Source organism: Gossypium arboreum, chromosome 5 (assembly GCF_025698485.1).
Source record: "Gossypium arboreum isolate Shixiya-1 chromosome 5, ASM2569848v2, whole genome shotgun sequence".
Classification (NCBI taxonomy): domain Eukaryota; kingdom Viridiplantae; phylum Streptophyta; class Magnoliopsida; order Malvales; family Malvaceae; genus Gossypium; species Gossypium arboreum.
The window spans coordinates 63,675,568-63,692,955 of NC_069074.1; the positions used below are offsets into that span (position 1 = coordinate 63,675,568).

The following is a 17,388-nucleotide window of genomic DNA, read 5'->3' on the forward strand; positions in this document are numbered from 1 at the left end:
ACTTTGGCTATGTGGGTTATGTGTTAAGGTAAGTTACTTATTTGATATGTGTATTCGGTCATAAAGGTGTACACGAGGAAATATTAAATTAATTGTATTAAATTGCTTAATGTGATTAAAAATGTGTATGACCATTTTGTATTTGAGCTAAAAGAAACTATATGACCTATTAAATTTCTTATCATATTCGGCCATAAGCTAGCATGATGGGACTTTAATAAGTTAAATTTGTTTGAATTAGCTCAAGAGCATAGAGAACCAAGGTTGGACGGGGGAAAAGAGGAAGCAGTTGAATAGCCGATCTGAGACTGTTCGAAAATATTCGAGGTAAGTTTTAAGTAGTTAAACATAAATAATATTCAATAATGACATGACATATTATGAGAATTAAGTACTACTTGTAATGTATGTATATGGCCGAATGGCAAATATATTATGGAAGTAAAATGTGATATGCTTTTATGATCAAATGATAAGTGTTAGATGAATATGAGTGAGATGTTATGTGTAAACTATCAAATGATAAGTATGAATGATGAAATGAAATAAAAGTGAATAAAATGTAGGATGATATATTCGAATGATGCTAGTACCTAATTTGGTGTGATTGTGTTATATGAAACTTGTTGATTTGAATATCGTACGGTACTAATCGGGCCTTCGAGCCTAGTAGGTTATAAAGCCAGTGAAATGATATCGGGCCTTTGAGCTAGCAGGCTATAATGCCAGTGAGATACTATTCGGGCCTTCGAGCCTAGCAGGCTATAATGCTAGTGAAATGATATCGGGCTTCGAGCCTAGCAGGCGAAATGCCGGTGGATGAATTTGGGTTTAAAACCTAGCAGGCTAAATGCCGGTGATTTGATAAAAGTCTAAGGCTAAGATATCTCGTGTTAGAACGACAAATGAATACATTCAATACGTTAAGTTGGCCAGGTACGCATTATGTATTTATTTGTGAGTTTGATTTGAATTGAATCATAAGTGTATAATGTGATACATATGTGAATAAATGTTACAGCTATGTCTATGATCATGATACATTCGGTCAAGGTGTGAAAGTATGTGAAAAGTATTTGATTTATTTATGTTATATGAATTTAGATTAAGTGAAATAAGAATGCTAAATGTGCATGATGTGTTGTGTATATTCGGCCAAATGGCAATAAACCTAGAAAATGGCCTCTTGAGAAATTGAATGATCAAAGTATGATTGAGTTTATTTGTTTGCATTGCTTAAAACTTACTAAGCTTATGAAAGCTTACTCTGTTTGTTATGTTTCTCTATTTTATAGATTGTTGACTCCAGTCACCTGCTCGGGAGGGGATCGTCAGCAACTCGTCACACTATCTGTCAGTTTGGTACTATTATGTTTTGGAGCTAGTATGGCATGTATAAAATAGACTTAAGTGAATGATATTTTGAGATGTTGTTGTATATAAGCCATGTGAATATGGAAACTTTTGAATGTCGGTATAAGTCTGAATTTCGATCTTTGATTGTGTTTGGCTAAACGTATAATTGCTATTGAACTTATGTAAATGTGAATGTGCAAATGTAGTGTTTTAAATTGGTAACACTTCATAACCCACTCCGGGGACTGATACGGGTTATAGGGGTGTTGCAGAATCTTTGTAAAAGAACACACACTTGTCTTTCAGTGTCTTGTACAATGGTTCTCACATCCAAGTATGATCTGGATTACCTACACGAGACTTTCTATTGACAAAACACAAGAATTAATGATGGATTTCAAGATTTAGAGGGTTTTTAGTCTAGATTGTAAAAGATCTGTATCAGATGAAAGATCTAATACATACAATGATTTCCCAAAATTGATGAGACCTATCTATTGGGAAATGAGAAAAACTTATATATCTTGATAGAAATTAGAGATTGATGACACGAGATTCAATGATTGATTATAAATGATTCGATTTGAACTTAATTTCAAACTTAGGATTCAAGAACTAAATTTTCAGCATGAACTTTTAGACAATTTTGCAAAAGGGGGTTTGTAGAGAAAATTGAGAATAAATAGGGAGCATGGGGGGTTTCAATTTGGGTTAGAATCAAATAAGAAATCCTAATTGTGCGAGGAAGTGGTTTACTAGTTGGACTTTGAAAAAATAAGGGTTGTTTGGAAATTAACCCTTTTTGGCCGAAATTAAGGAAAAAAAAAAAAAAAAACGAAGTGAAACCAATGTGACTTGAACTTAAGATTTAGGGAATGGAAAGGATAGAGCTTAGCCATTGGGCTAATGCCCACTCTATGGCCATATTTTACCACAAACAATACAGCTAGCTTAACCTTATTTCTTTAAGTGTAGAAAAAGAAAAGTGAAAAGTGAAAAAAAAATTGGAATTTGAACATTGGTTCTTTAAATATTTTACTAAGCTCTTAACCGCTAATGCTAGGATCTAAATTATGCAAATTTTAAAATTTTAACTTCTTAATTTTTGGGGTGTTATAGTTCTCCCCTCAAAGAATTTGACCTTGAAATTTTCCTACTGACATGTTAATAATTTAGCTACCAAAATTCCTTATTCAAACACCACATTTCCACTACAATACTCTGATTCTTATTTTTTTACACACCCTACATGATCATATGGATGAATGAAATGCAAAAAGTCAGTTTTTAAAAGATTTCCGTGGCAGGATTTTTTTCCTAAAATATCATTTCTATTATTATGCTTGTAGACTTAGCGAATTTCGACAGTTCGATTTTTTTGAACATGTTACTTTGATACTACTAAATATAACCTCCCAAATCTGGTCTAGATGATTGACCCGAATTCGAGAGATTACATTAACCACCGAAGTTGCTCGGTCTTCATCAATACTAATTTTCCTTTAAAACTCAAGTTTATTCAGGTTATTTACAATTTTATTGTTGTTTAACTTATTAGAGTTGATAGTGGAATTAAAACACAAGTTTTTTAATAAAACAATTTGGTTTAATCACATATTAAAAAATAATAACCTAAATTTTATAACCCATACAAAATGAGATGCATCTAACAATTAAATTAAAACTCAATCTCAAGCCACAGTTTATAATAAAAGAAAATGGAAAATAACACTACCTTTTAAGGAATTAAAAATAATAACATTAACGAAAATAAAGACAAAAGAAAAGCCAAGATCCTCTGAGTGTTGTATTTGGGTCCTAGCCTGAAGGATTATCTGTAAATATGAAAGTTAGGGGAACTGAGATATGGAAGCTGAATGTAAGTCCCTTTACAATAAACCACATCATTCAGTATTAAATAACATCACGCATCTTTATCAAGAATAACAATCGGTTGTAAATATCTGTCAATTTTAAATTGGGTAATTCGGTGTTGCAATTTTAGTCACGTATTAATAATATTCTCAAAAAGAGACAAACAACTCAATTAATTTCAAAGTTACTCATAATGTTCACGAAAGATATATGTACAAAATTAGTTCAATCGTTTCATTAAGAAAATTCAATCTTGTATGCATAAATTGTCAAATATGCCATACAATCATCAGTTTAAAAATTGGTTGTCCTACCCCCAACCACTGGTGTAACGCCCTCACGCCTGAGACCGTCGCCAGAGTCGAGCTTGAGGTGTTACTAAACTTAATTCATTAATTTAACAGCTCAAACAATTTTTTTTTAAAATTTCCAGACAAGCTGGCCAACTGCATCACAGTCGCTTAAAAATTCATATATTGAGTTCCAAAACTTAAAATTAAGATCCATAAATTTTCCATGAAAATAGACTCATATATATATTTACTAATTGTTTTCTATAATTTTTGGTCAAGCCAATTAGTACATTTTATTATTTAAAGTCTCCCCTATTTTAGGGTTCGACTACTCTAATCCCTGTGTATTACGAATCAGATATCTCCCTGTACAGAGTTTCAATGACTATGCTGCTTATTTTTTACAAAACTAGACTCAATAAGGATTTCATGCATATAAAATAAAACTCCTAATTGTTTTTTTACAATTTATAGTGAATTTTTATAGTCAGAATAGGGGATACAGAGATCACTCTGACCCTGTTCCACCAAAACTTAAATATCTCACAAAATATAACTCATATACCTGTTTTGTTCCATCCATATGAAAACAGACTCATCAAGCTTCAATTTCATAAGTTACTTATAATTTAATTCAATTTCTACTATTTTTAGTTATTTTTCAAATTTACATCACTTCTGCTGTCAGATTCTGGTTTATGGCAAATTTTACTTTACTATAGATTTCATGGACTAAATAGCATTTTAAACATACACAACATCAAATATGACTTAGATTGGCCATTCCAATGGCTAATCATTTACAAACCCTTTTCTTTCCAAACCATAGCCATATCGTAAGATCATTTACACAAAGTGAGTATTTTGCCATACTTGCCACATTCAAAATACACAAGCCATTTTACCAATTTAGGCCTTTGGATAGTGTGGGCGAATATTCGACCTATCCCGATTCTCAAGCCGGCTTGTCAACAACTACAATGAATAAAAAGGAGGGGGTAAGCATAAATGCTTAGTAAGTTCACATGCAAATAACAAGTAACATAATCATGAAATTCCACATAAAACACCATTTGCATAAACAACACCAAGACATTCATGTTTCATTTGCATTTAATATCTTTCTACGATTTCATCATACCAAGTTCTCAACCCGAGGATTTAAGCACATACCTGTCAAATTTTCTCATTCACCACACTTACCAATATATCACCTTCGTTTTAGGCATTCTTCTCATTCACTTAAGATTCACCCGTTGAACACACCGGAATATAATTCGAATACGTGGATTTCATGAACGTAAGTGCCATACCCGCAGCTAGACAAACTCAATAGCCTGCGGAAATTATGTAGCCAAGCTACCATGTAACCCGCCCATAAGTGAACTCGGACTCAACTCAACGAGTTCGAAACTCAAGTATCCTAGTGACATGTCACTTGTATTCTAATCTATTCCTAAGGTTCAAATGGGCTTTTTCCTCGATCTCACATCTTTGCCGTCTTCCACGGAATATCAGAACCGATACTCGGTGATAGTTCATACTCATCAAGTAATTTACATAATTACATGTTATTCAACAATAACTACAAAACATAACATTTCATGATAATAATAAGCATCATATCATATAAACAACATTAAATTGCTCAAAATGACAATTATGTTACTACATTTACACATGAACTTACCTCGATACAAAATATTAGCAATCGAGCCTATTCTTCGTAAACTTTGTTTTTCCCTCGATCGCGACTTGAATCTCGTTTCTCTTGATCTATAATGCCAAATTAATCTTATTTAATACATACATTCATCAAAACAGCATTTAATATGAACTTTGGCAAAATTACATTTTTGCCCCTAAACTTTTGCATAATTACACTTTTGCCCCTAGGCTCAGGAACTAAACTTCATCCCTTATTCTTATGCTTTATGACATGTTGATCATTTTTCCCTTCTATGGCAACATCAAATTCACACTCTAACATGTACTTATGACTATTAGGTATTTTTACCGATTAAACCTTTTTACTCGTTTTCGCTTAAAACCGAGTAGCACAAGTTGTCTAACATAATTTAAAACCTCATATTCTATCATAAAACACCAAAATACACAAATTTAACCTATGGGTATTTTTCCAAATATGAACCCTAGGTTGAATTATTGCTACCATAAGTTAATTCGAGCTACCGAGATTCCAAAAACGTAAAGAACATTAAAAACGGGGCTTGAAATCACTTACTATGGAGATTGGAAGCTTGAAACAAACCCTAGCTATGGAGAACCCTTGAAATTTCGGCCTAATGAAGAAGATGGACAAAAATTGGCTTTTAAATTTTGTTTTTAATTCATTTTAATAACAAAATGACCAAAATGCCCTTAATACTAAACTTTCCAAAAATTCCATCCATGTCCAATTTTTGTCCATAGACTTAGAAATTGGTCAAATTGCTATTTAAGATCTCCTCATTAGTATTCCAAAGTAATTTCATACTAAAAACTCCTAGAATGAAAATTTTGCAAATTATTCGATTTAGTCCCTAATTTCAATTTAAGCACTTCAAGCATAGGATTTCATCACGAAATTTTCACACATTCATGCAATCATATCATAAACATCAAAATAATTATAAAATAATTATTTCTATCTCGGATTTGTGGTCATAAAACCACTATTCCGATTAGGCTCTAATTCGGGATATTACAACTGGGGCTCCAAAATTTACCACCACTCCAATTTGTGGACTTGATACTACATTCGAATTCGGGTAATTGCAAATAAAAGCTTCCGATACCTATAGAAACATGACCATCTTATTAATAAAAGCTGTCAGAGGACTGTAAGAGCACAATGAAAATGTCACAGTTAGGATATGTTGTAACTGTGGGTACACAACGAGACCATCACAGTTAGAATATGCAATAACTGTGAGTACACAACAAACGATTAAATGCAAAGATATTACTAGTTCTTCATTCGATCATATCATCCTAACCCGTGTAAAAGAAAAATAATACATTCCTAAACATTCAGTCAATATATCATTTACTTTTAATTTCATATCCAAGCAATGGAAATCATGAATAAATTAGGCATCCAATTTCGCAAACAATTTAGGCATTTGGATCATTTAATCAGGAATTCATGAAGTACATGTAACATTATTACCTATTCAAGCAATCAATCAAGAGTAATTCAAGTAATAAATTCAATCATCCGTAAATCTCATTGTTCTATTCCTAATCCAAGACCTAATTGAATAATCTACTTCTCTAAATGTCATTAAAAACCTAATCAGGGACTAATTTAAATATAATAATTAAAATTAAAATCTTACAGACTCGATTTATGAATATGGGTTTCCAAAATCAACTAAAATTGAGTTGTTATAGAGTATTTAGACAGATAGGATCGATAGGAGAATTTCTCATGTAATGGTTTATTAAAAATGTGTTTAGTGATGAGACTGAGAGGAGAGTCATATGCTTAGGTGAGATCAAGAGCATGTTGCCATTTCTTCTATAACAAATAGCTCCCACTAGTTCACTATTTTATGTGAATAGTACATAGCATCTTCAATAAGTGAGTATTAATCTAAGGTACTTTATGCTGTGGAGGATTCACCTTTCAATGGAAACCACAAAGAATGTGAATAGTAGATATATACACTCAATCCAGGCTCTGATACCACTTGTTGCCAATACGATTGTTGAATAGAACAAAATTGTAGTTGATAATTTAAGAAAGTAACAATAAAGATAAATAAGACAAATTTTACATGAAAAAACCTTAATTAATATAGGTTAAAAAGCACGAACAAGGATAAAAGAATTTCACTATAAGAAAACTAGGAATTACAACTTCTCTCAATTTAATAAGGAGAACACAATGAAAAATTCTCTCTTGATAAAAGGAGAAATAACACTCTCTAAAACTCTATAACTTCTTTAATTGTGGAATGATTTGGGATTAGGATGCTTTGAAATGCTAGAATTATTAAAATATTTATAGTTGAGCTTTATTGATTAAACTATGAATAACCCATTACTGTAAGGGGATATAAAACAATTATCCCTCTAACTTACAACTATGACCTAATTTTGTGGCTTTTTCAATGCAACCCCTTTGACTTCAATCAACAACGAAGGATAGCCTAGTTGGTAATTTTTAAGTAAGAGGAGATCGAGAGGGTAGTCCTAGTTGTAACACCCCTAACAACAATATCAGTTTAAAAAGCTAATAATATCTTCTAGATAATTGAGATATATCTTTCAATTATTCAAATTAATTAATTTTTCAGTATTTTACAATGGAATGGAATAAAATTCGGGTCTCTAAGCCAACTATAGTCACTTTTTACTTCCTCTTAACCATTTAGCTAGTAATTCATTCTTGAAATAAGTTTACAAACTTTTAACTAAGAGTCGCAGCATAACAACTCTTGGTCCACTAACCCAATTTCTTCTAACCCGATGTGACACATATCATCATATACAATCGTATAGGTTAGTCAAATTGCATATCAAGAACATTAAGCAAGAAATCATACAACATATCTCAATTTTGAATGCATATGTAGTTCATTTCCAAATCATTTCAAGTTTCTACTTTCATTAGATTGAAATTTCGCCCGGGGGAACTCTAGTAAAACAAATTTAGATACACGAGAATGTTTTACTCACACAAGCTGACAAAGATCAAGGTTGCTCACACAAGCTGACATCATATCAAGGCTACCAGTTTAGGCTAAACCAGCGATACATACAACTTGAGAATCTACAACAAATGCTAGATCTCATGTCATCTTGTAAATCCCTGATCAGTTATATATAACCCTAATGGCATGCCATACGTATCCTAATCTTTTACTAAGTTCACACGAGCATCATTGTTGTATTTGTATCATTACAAACCTTGTATAAATTTACATATTTCATACGAGTCCTATAAATATTCAATACTCATATTGGTACTTCATACCATTTTGTAATAGCCAATATTTTCATGATTTACAATTTAATCTGATTAAAGTCAAACATGTCAATTTCAACAATTTCACTTTAATCCAAACATATAAATGAAATAAACACAATTCAACATAACATCAATAAAATAGTAAGTTCCATATGAACTTACCTAGAAAAAACAACAAACAAGTTGAAACTTCAGGGGCTAATCTACAATTTTTGCTTTTTTCCAATTATCTTTGGTTTGATTCAATTCCCAATCTATACAATTATTCCATTCAGTTTATCAATACCAAACATTTATACACTATCCCATGAATGAACATATGAAATTTTATTTTCAATACTCCTAAAGTTTTACATTTTATTCAATTTAGTGCCTAAAATAAATTAACTATATCTTTCAATTTTGAGCCTTGATTTTAAAAATCGGTCTTAAATATATCCTTTAGGGACCCTCTACTATCTATTAATATAGAAAATTCACATCAAATTTACACTATTCACTTTAGTCCTTATGAACAAAACTAACAATTAAAATTTACAATCTAGTCCTTTTTCACACCTAAGCTTAAAAATCTATCAATTTAATACCAATTTCTTTAAGAAATAAAAAATGATAACTTTAAAAAACTTTAACAGTTTTGTAAATTGGTACATGGGCTAGCTAACAAGATCAAGCTCTCATGACCTTAAAACATAAAAATTATAAGAAAATAACTTGATTAAACTCACCAATTAGGGATTGAAAGTTTGAGCTTCAAAAAGGGTTTTCTTTCTTCTTCTCATGGCAAGAGGTAGAAGATGAATGAAAAATAACATTTTTTATCTTATGTTAACTTATATAGTTAGATTAAACCTTAATTAACCTTAATTAATTAAGTAAATTAATTAACCTTAACCGTAATTAACCAAAATTATTGGATGACGTCAGTTTCCAATAGTGAATGCTACAAAATAGTTTATTTACCATTTGGAAAATTTAACTATTTAAAAATCTATAGTGATAAAGACTTTTACAATTTAACCCCTTGTACCTTAATTAAGCAATGAATAGGAAAAATTGAAGAACTAAACTTTAATATTCTTTTATACCAACTTCGTAAATATTTCAATCCAATACTTACAGACCTGATTTACGAAAATGAGGTTCAAAAATCGCATTTTTCGGCACTACTGAAAATCAGGCTGTTACACTATCAACTAAGTTTGATAAAAAAAACATAACAAAAATGGAAATACCCTAAAGTTTGAGATAATAATCTTCATCTTTTCTGATTCTTTTAAAATTAACCCTCAATGTTACAAAAAAAAAGTAAAACTGCCGAAAAAAAAAGAGAGATTAAATTACACAATGTGTAAATATTGAGGGTTCATTTTTCGGAATCAAGATTAAATTGACACAATGTATACATGTTGAGAATTAAAGATACTATTATGCCAATTTTAAAATATTCCAAGTTATCTTTTCATTAATAATTTAATGGCTCGTGACTAAAAAAGAAAAAAAAATCAAATAATTGGAAAGCAAAAGTCGAATAGTTGAGTGACTAAAAAAATTTAGTAATAGGGTACACCCCTAACCCGACCTAGGATTTTTGGCTCAGTCGAAGGCATTATATTGATCATTAAAGTTTAGGGTACACACACCTAGGGTTCTCACATTAGTATTTGCAAGTTAGGGCTTGAACTTGGGGTTCACACATATGAGTTTGAACATATAAGGTTCACTTACAGGGGCTTGCACATTGGGGTTCGTACACCTAGGGTTTGCTTTTATAGGTTCACATATGTGGATTCGAACAAGGGGTTTGCACTTTAGGTTCACTCACCTAAGGTTGACACACATAGGTTTTGCATAACGGTTCGTACATTTAGGGGTTGTTCTTCTGGGTTTGCATACTGAGGGTTTGCTCTCATACAATAATTTTCGTAAGGGTTCTCACAAATGTTAGGCTCTTATATGTAATAACATATAAGGGGTTCACAAAACTAACATAAGGGCTTGCATGGTATAACATATAGGCTTGCATGTACTAACATATAGGCTCACATATACTAACATATTGGCTCACATGTACTAACATATAGGCTCGCATGTTTACAGAGTTCACATATTTCCTAGGGTTTGCATACAATATACTAAGTAGTCGCATAATGATTCCTATAAGGTTTAGAAAATGGTTTTGCAATAGGGGTTTGCATACTGTACGAGGGTTCTGAAACCAATGGTCGACTAAGGTGTTACACGGAAAGCAGACTTATACATAATTTCAAGGTACAATAGTTACAAAGGTATGTTAACTTGGAAAAGTTTCAAAAATACCAATATCCAACTTGGTATACGCCATGATGTATATGCAATTGAGTTTTAAACTTTCAAATGAAAATCTTTTTCTTTGAAAAGACGACATTACTAACTGTGGTCATAACATATAAAACAGTTTGGCATATACAAGCAGAATACACTTCACAAAACATAATTCATTTAAATTATTAAATCATTCAAGGTATTATTCAAATAACACTATAGTTAAATAAATGTACCTAACTACAGATTCAAATTCAAACCAGAGTTACACACCGCCCCCATAGAACATATGCATGTTACAGAACAAACACAGACAAAGCTCACTACGGAGGTCGTTCTTTCTAGGTAAGTGATAAGTCTTGAAAATAGTTATATTTCGAGCCTCTAGATTGGATTAATTGTTTGTAATTAAGTAAATATGTTCGCATTTTTAGCTGTTTTTAGGACATTACATAACAAAGCTTGGATTGTGCTATACATGTTATTATTTGTTACTTCTATTATTAGGGAAGAAATGTGTTGTTTGTGGTTGGCAACAGCTGCAGGATGAAGAAGAGAAGAGAAAAAGGATAGGAAAATGAAGGAAGTGAAATATTGCCATGAAAAAATGTTTGTTAGATTGCCAGCAAGAATGTCATCGCAATTTCAGGAAGATGATACAGCACCCAGTCCTCGTCACTCTCAGCTAACTATACTTGTACCAGATAAACCACTCTGAAAAAGAAGAAACAAAAGGTGTGTGTTGAGAGGGAGGACCTACACTATAAATAAGAGAAAAATAAAAGAGAAAATAGAGGATCAGAAAGAGAAAAAAAATGACTAATAGTTTCTATCTTTCTGCATCAAATTCTCGTGCATTCTTAGAGGAAGAGTGAAAAAGAGTAGTAGCTTACAAAGCATAAGAATTACAGACGCAAGGAATAGAAAGAGAAATCAGCCCTGGGTTTTGCATCAGTTCTCATCACCAGAATGAAAGCTAGAGTAGCAAAAGCCTTCTGCAGTTTTGCCTCTATTTTTTGATTCGAATTTGTGATTTGTGAATTTAAACAAGATGTTGAATGGTTCTGTTATGGATTCTAATGTTCAACCCATGAACTAAATTTTCTTTGGGTTGGAATTATTCTAGTGCCCGTGGTTTGATTTTGAGTAGAATATTATTTCATTCGATTTGTGATTATTTTTAATGCGTGCATGCAAGCTCTAGACATAGATGATTGTGTAGCATGTTATTAGATCTAATTTAATTTTGAAAAGATAAATTATATTGGATTATAATTGGCTAATACAGGCAAGTATTTGAAAGAATAATTGTAACACTCTAGACATGGAAGTTGCAAAGTGTATAGGGAAAGGGAGAAAAATCTAGATATCATTCTTGAGTCTGTAGACATATAACAACTCAGAATGATATCTCAAAGTCTGTCTTTCGAAAGAAGCATACTGCAGTCTTATTGGGCAGTAGAATGGTCAAGATTTTGCCATCGTATTATTATGTTATAGAAATAAACCCAAGTAATTCTAGCCTTTATCATTCAATGGTAATAACTCTTTCCCACTCACTCTTTGAGAATTGCCACAATATTTTAATTGCCATAGCATATTTTTAGTTATAATTGATTATCTTAATCCTTCATTTCATCTATTTAACAATCATTCACCTATCACTTTTACTCAATTCAATTATTTAGTTTTGTAATAATAGCATAACTAATTATTTCAATCAATTTCGATCTCTATGGAGATGATACTTACTCATTACTTTATTACTTGATTCAACTTGTATACTTGCACATTTATGTTACACATTCACATGCGACAAATTTTTGGTGTCGTTGCTAGGGATCGACAAAATTTTGATGAAATATTTGGTGTGTTGTTGCCTTTTTAACTTTTTTCATCTAACTTAATTAGTTGTTTTGATTTTGTTTTGATCCAGAAGTTGAGGAGAAAAGAATTGTGAGAAATGGAAAGAAATAGAAATAATCAGATTAGAGAAGAGAGATTACATCAAGAAAGAAGGGATGTTGATATTCCTCGAATAATATATAACAGAGATAGACCCATAAGAGAACATGTAGTGCTAATATTAGATGATTTGAATCCAATAATTGTTAGGCCACATATTCAAACTCTGCATTTCGAGTTAAAGCCGGTGATGTTTCAAATGTTACAAACAGTGGGGCAATTTAGTGGGTTGCCTACTGACGATCCAAGGTCATACTTAATATTCTTTTTAGAAGTTTGTGATTCATTCAGGTAGTAGGGTGTTCCTGAAGATGCCTTGAAACTGAAGTTATTCCTTTATTCATTGTGAGATCGTGCCACAACATGGTTAAACACATTGCTATTAGGTACTATGGCATCTTGGAATGAACTTTGTCAAAGGTTTCTACTGTGATATAATTCTCCAAACATGAATGCCAAGCTAAGGAATGATATTACATCCTTTTGAAAATTTTAGGAAGAAACATTATATGAAGCATGGGAGCAATTCAAGGAGTTAATCAGAAAATGACCGATGCATGGTTTCCAACATTAGACACAAATGAAAATGTTTTACAATAGATTGAATGCGCATAAAAGGATGGTGTTTGATGTATCTACCAATGGAACTTTGTTCAATGAATCATATAATGAAGCATATGAAATTTTGGAGAGGATAGCAAAAAATGATTATCAATACCCACTACCAGAGTAGGGACTGCAAGAAGAGTTGTTGGAGAAATGGAACTTGATACGATCACTTCTGTAATAGCTCAGATATCATCTTGAACGAATACGATTAAAACATTAAAAAGGCCAGTTGTAATGCAAGAAATGAAAGTAGTCGAGTTAGCATGTGTTTAATGCGGAGAAGATCATGTTTTTGATGAATGCCCATCAAATCTAGCCTTAGTTTATTATATGGGAAATTTCAATTACAACAACAACAACCTATATTCCAACACATATAATTTGGGGTGGAAGCAACATCCTAACTTCAGTTGGAGTAATCCAGGACAAAATGCTGCGGGTGTACCACTTGGGTACAATCAACTTATGCCATAGTAAAATGTTCAGCAAAATTCAACCTTGAGTTCTTCATCGATGGAAGATTTATTGGAGGAATACATAGCAAAGAATAATGCTATCATTTAAAGTCAAGCTCCATATTTAAGAGCTTCGGAGAATCAAGTGGGGCAAATTACCGAAGCATTAAGCTCAAGACTGCAAAGAGCACTGCCAAGTGATACTAAAAGTTAAAGATCTCAGGGAAAGGAATAGTGTAAAGCTATTACACTTAGAAGTGGTAGCAACTACTAGGAGTTGTTAATGACACCACTACTAACGAAAGTAGTTCAGCTTTCACAAATAAAAGGAATTCAAAACTAGTAGTGGAGTAGGCTACAAAGGTAAAAAGTAACCAGAAAAATGTTGTAGAAGATTCACTGTGCATTGCCAATAAAAATGCCACGGCAAAACAACCACAACAAATGGAATGAGGGAACCACCACATTTTCCTCAAAATTTTCAAAACTTTAAGAAAGATTTCAAATTCAAGAAATTCTTGGATGCTCTGAAGCAACTACGTATAAACATACCACTGGTGAAACCATTGGAACAAATGCCCAACTATGTGAAATTCATGAATGATATCTTATCAAAGAAGAGAATGTCGGGAGAGTTCAAAATTGTTGCTCTCATTGAAGGGTGCATAACAATGCTGAGAAATAAATTGTCACCAAAACTAAAGGATCTAAGAAGTTTTACTATACCTTACTTTATTGGAAACCATTATGTAGACAAAACATTATGTGATTTGGGTGCAAGTATAAATTTGATGCCTATGTTTGTTTTCAGAAAGTTAGGAATAGGGAAAGCAAGACCTACAACTATCACTTTGCAACTAGTTGATCGTTCATATGCACATCCAGAAGGTAAAATAGAAGACATATTGGTAAGAGTTGATAAAAAAAATTTTCAGCAAATTTTATTATTTTGGAATGTAAGGTTAATAAAGAGATACCAATCATACTTGGGAAACCTTTTCTAGCAACTGACAGAACATTAATTGATGTTCAAAAAGGTGAATTAACTATGAGAGTTAATGATCAGCAAATAAATTTTAATGTTTTCAATGTTATGAAGTGTGAAAATACAGATAAAGAATGTCACACTGTGGAGATAGTTGACACAGTAGTTCAAGAAGAAATTGTAGATTTTTATCACAATAACTGTAATGATGATATAGATTTAATTGAGTTGATTGAAGTAGAAATAATTGAAGAGCTTGGTGAACTGATGGATGTTAAGAAAATCGAGAATGGAGCGAGGAGAAGATTCAAATCATGAAATTTATCAGACTGATCTTTGAATCCTCCTCGGCCATCCATAGAAGATCCTCCTCTATTGGAATTAAAGCCTTTGCCAGCACATCTAAGTATGCTTATTTGGGAGACAACAACACATTGCCTGTAATTATTTCTGTGGCATTGACAATAGATTAAGAAGCTTAATTATTAAAATTATTGAAGAAATTTAAGAAAGCATTGGGATAGACAATTGCGATATCAAAGGAATCATTCTAATAGTCTGCATACACATATTACGAGAGGATTGCCATGGCAATCTCGAATAGTTCTTAGGTGAGCCCTGATCAATGTATACCTAAAAAAAGGGGTGTCATGATGGTAAGTAATGATAACAACGAACTAATTCCTACTTGTATTATCATGAGATGGAAGGTTTGTATGGACTATTGGAAGCTCAACAAAGCCACTAAGAAGAACCATTTTCCTCTACCATTTATCGATCAGATGCTAGATCGATTAGCGAGGAAAGCGTTCTATTATTTTTTAGATGGTTATTCAGGGTATAACTAGATTGCCATAGCTCCTGCTGATCAAGAGAAGACTACATTCACATGTCCTTATGGAACTTTTGCATTGTGACGAATGCCATTTGGATTATGCAATGCGCCTGCAACATTTTGGTGTTGCATAATGGTAATGTTTTTAGACATGGTGGAAAATTTCTTAGAAGTGTTCATGGACGACTTCTAGATGTTTGGTGATACATTTGAAGATTATTTAAAAAATATGGAATTAGTTCTTTATCGATGTGAAGAAACCAATGTTGTTCTAAATTGGGAGAAATGCCACTTCATGGTTCGTGAAGGTATCATTCTAGGACGTAAAATTTCACCGCAAGGAATTTTCATCGATAAGGCAAAATCGAAGTTATTGAGAAATTGCCACCACCCTCCACAATTAAAGGTATTCACAATCTTTTGGTCCATGCAGGATTCTACAGACATTCATCAAGGATTTCAAAAAAAATCAATACCCTTGTGTATATTGTTAGAACACAACAAACCTTTCAATTTTGATGATCAGTGCTTATAGGCATTTGAAGAGTTGAAGAAATGGCTAGTCACAGCACCAATAGTCATAGCACCAGATTGGAATTTACCTTTCGAACTTATGTGTGATGCCAGTGATTTTGCCGTAGGGGTAGTGCTTGGGCAAAGAAAGAACAAAGTATTCCATGCTATCTACTACGCAAGTCGGATGTTGACTGATTCATAGAAAAATTATACTACTACTGAGAACAAGTTGTTGGTTGTGGTATTTGTCTTTGAAAAATTCAAGGTTTATTTAGTAGGCACCAAAGTGACGGTTTATACGAATCACTCTGCCATTAAATACTTGGTGACAAAGAAAGATGCCAATCCTAGATTGATTCGATGGATATTGTTATTGCAGGAATTTGATCTGGAAATTAAAGACAAAAAAGGTACAAAAAATTAAATGGGTGATCACTTATCTTAACTTGAAGCATGACATGAAGACGGTCATATTCAGTGCAACCAAAAGGATTTTGCGGATGTATAGTGCTGACATTGTAAATTTTTTGGTTAGTTTCTCTACTGCCATTTAACCTCACAAATCAAAGACCAAATGTTTTTTCCATAATGCCAAGTAGTATTACTGGGATAAGGCATTTTTATTCAAACACTATGCAGATCAGATCGTTCAGAGTGTGTTCCAGATGACGAGATTTAAAGTATTTTATTTTATTGTCATTCTGCACCATCTGGAGAGCATTTTGAGGGCATGAGATTTGCAAAAAAAAGTTTTATTGCCGACAATGTTTAAAGATGCTCATGAATTTTGCGAAGCCTACGATCACTGTCAAAGAACTACAAATCTATCTAGGTATGAAATGCCATTGCAAACTATTTTAGAAGTGGAACTATTTGACGTTTGGGGAATTCATTTAATGGGACTATTCCCACCTTCTTGGGGCAATGCATATATACTTTTAGCTATTGATTATGTCTCCAAGTGGGTTGAGGCTGTTGCTTTACCAAAAAATGATGACAAACCGATACTGAAATTTCTCCATAAGAATATTTCTACTAGGTATGGAGTTAAACATAAAATTGCAATCGCATACCAACCACAGACAATTAGGTAGGCTAAAGTCTCTAATAAGGAGATTATCCAAATTTTGGAGAAGGTTGTAACCTCCCAAACTTGACCTAGACGTTGTGGCTAGATTGAGAAGGCTACATTAGCCACCGAAATCGCTAAGCTAACT

General features: G+C 32.5%; 1 non-coding gene across 1 annotated transcript; it reads right to left on the reverse strand.

The window, feature by feature from the left end:
• Nucleotides 1–13,228: 13,228 nt before the first annotated feature.
• Nucleotides 13,229–13,335, reverse strand: LOC128293662 (small nucleolar RNA R71). Its single transcript, XR_008283840.1, has one exon. It is a non-coding gene; the product is annotated as a small nucleolar RNA R71 (small nucleolar RNA).
• Between the last annotated feature and the right edge of the window lie 4,053 nt (nt 13,336–17,388).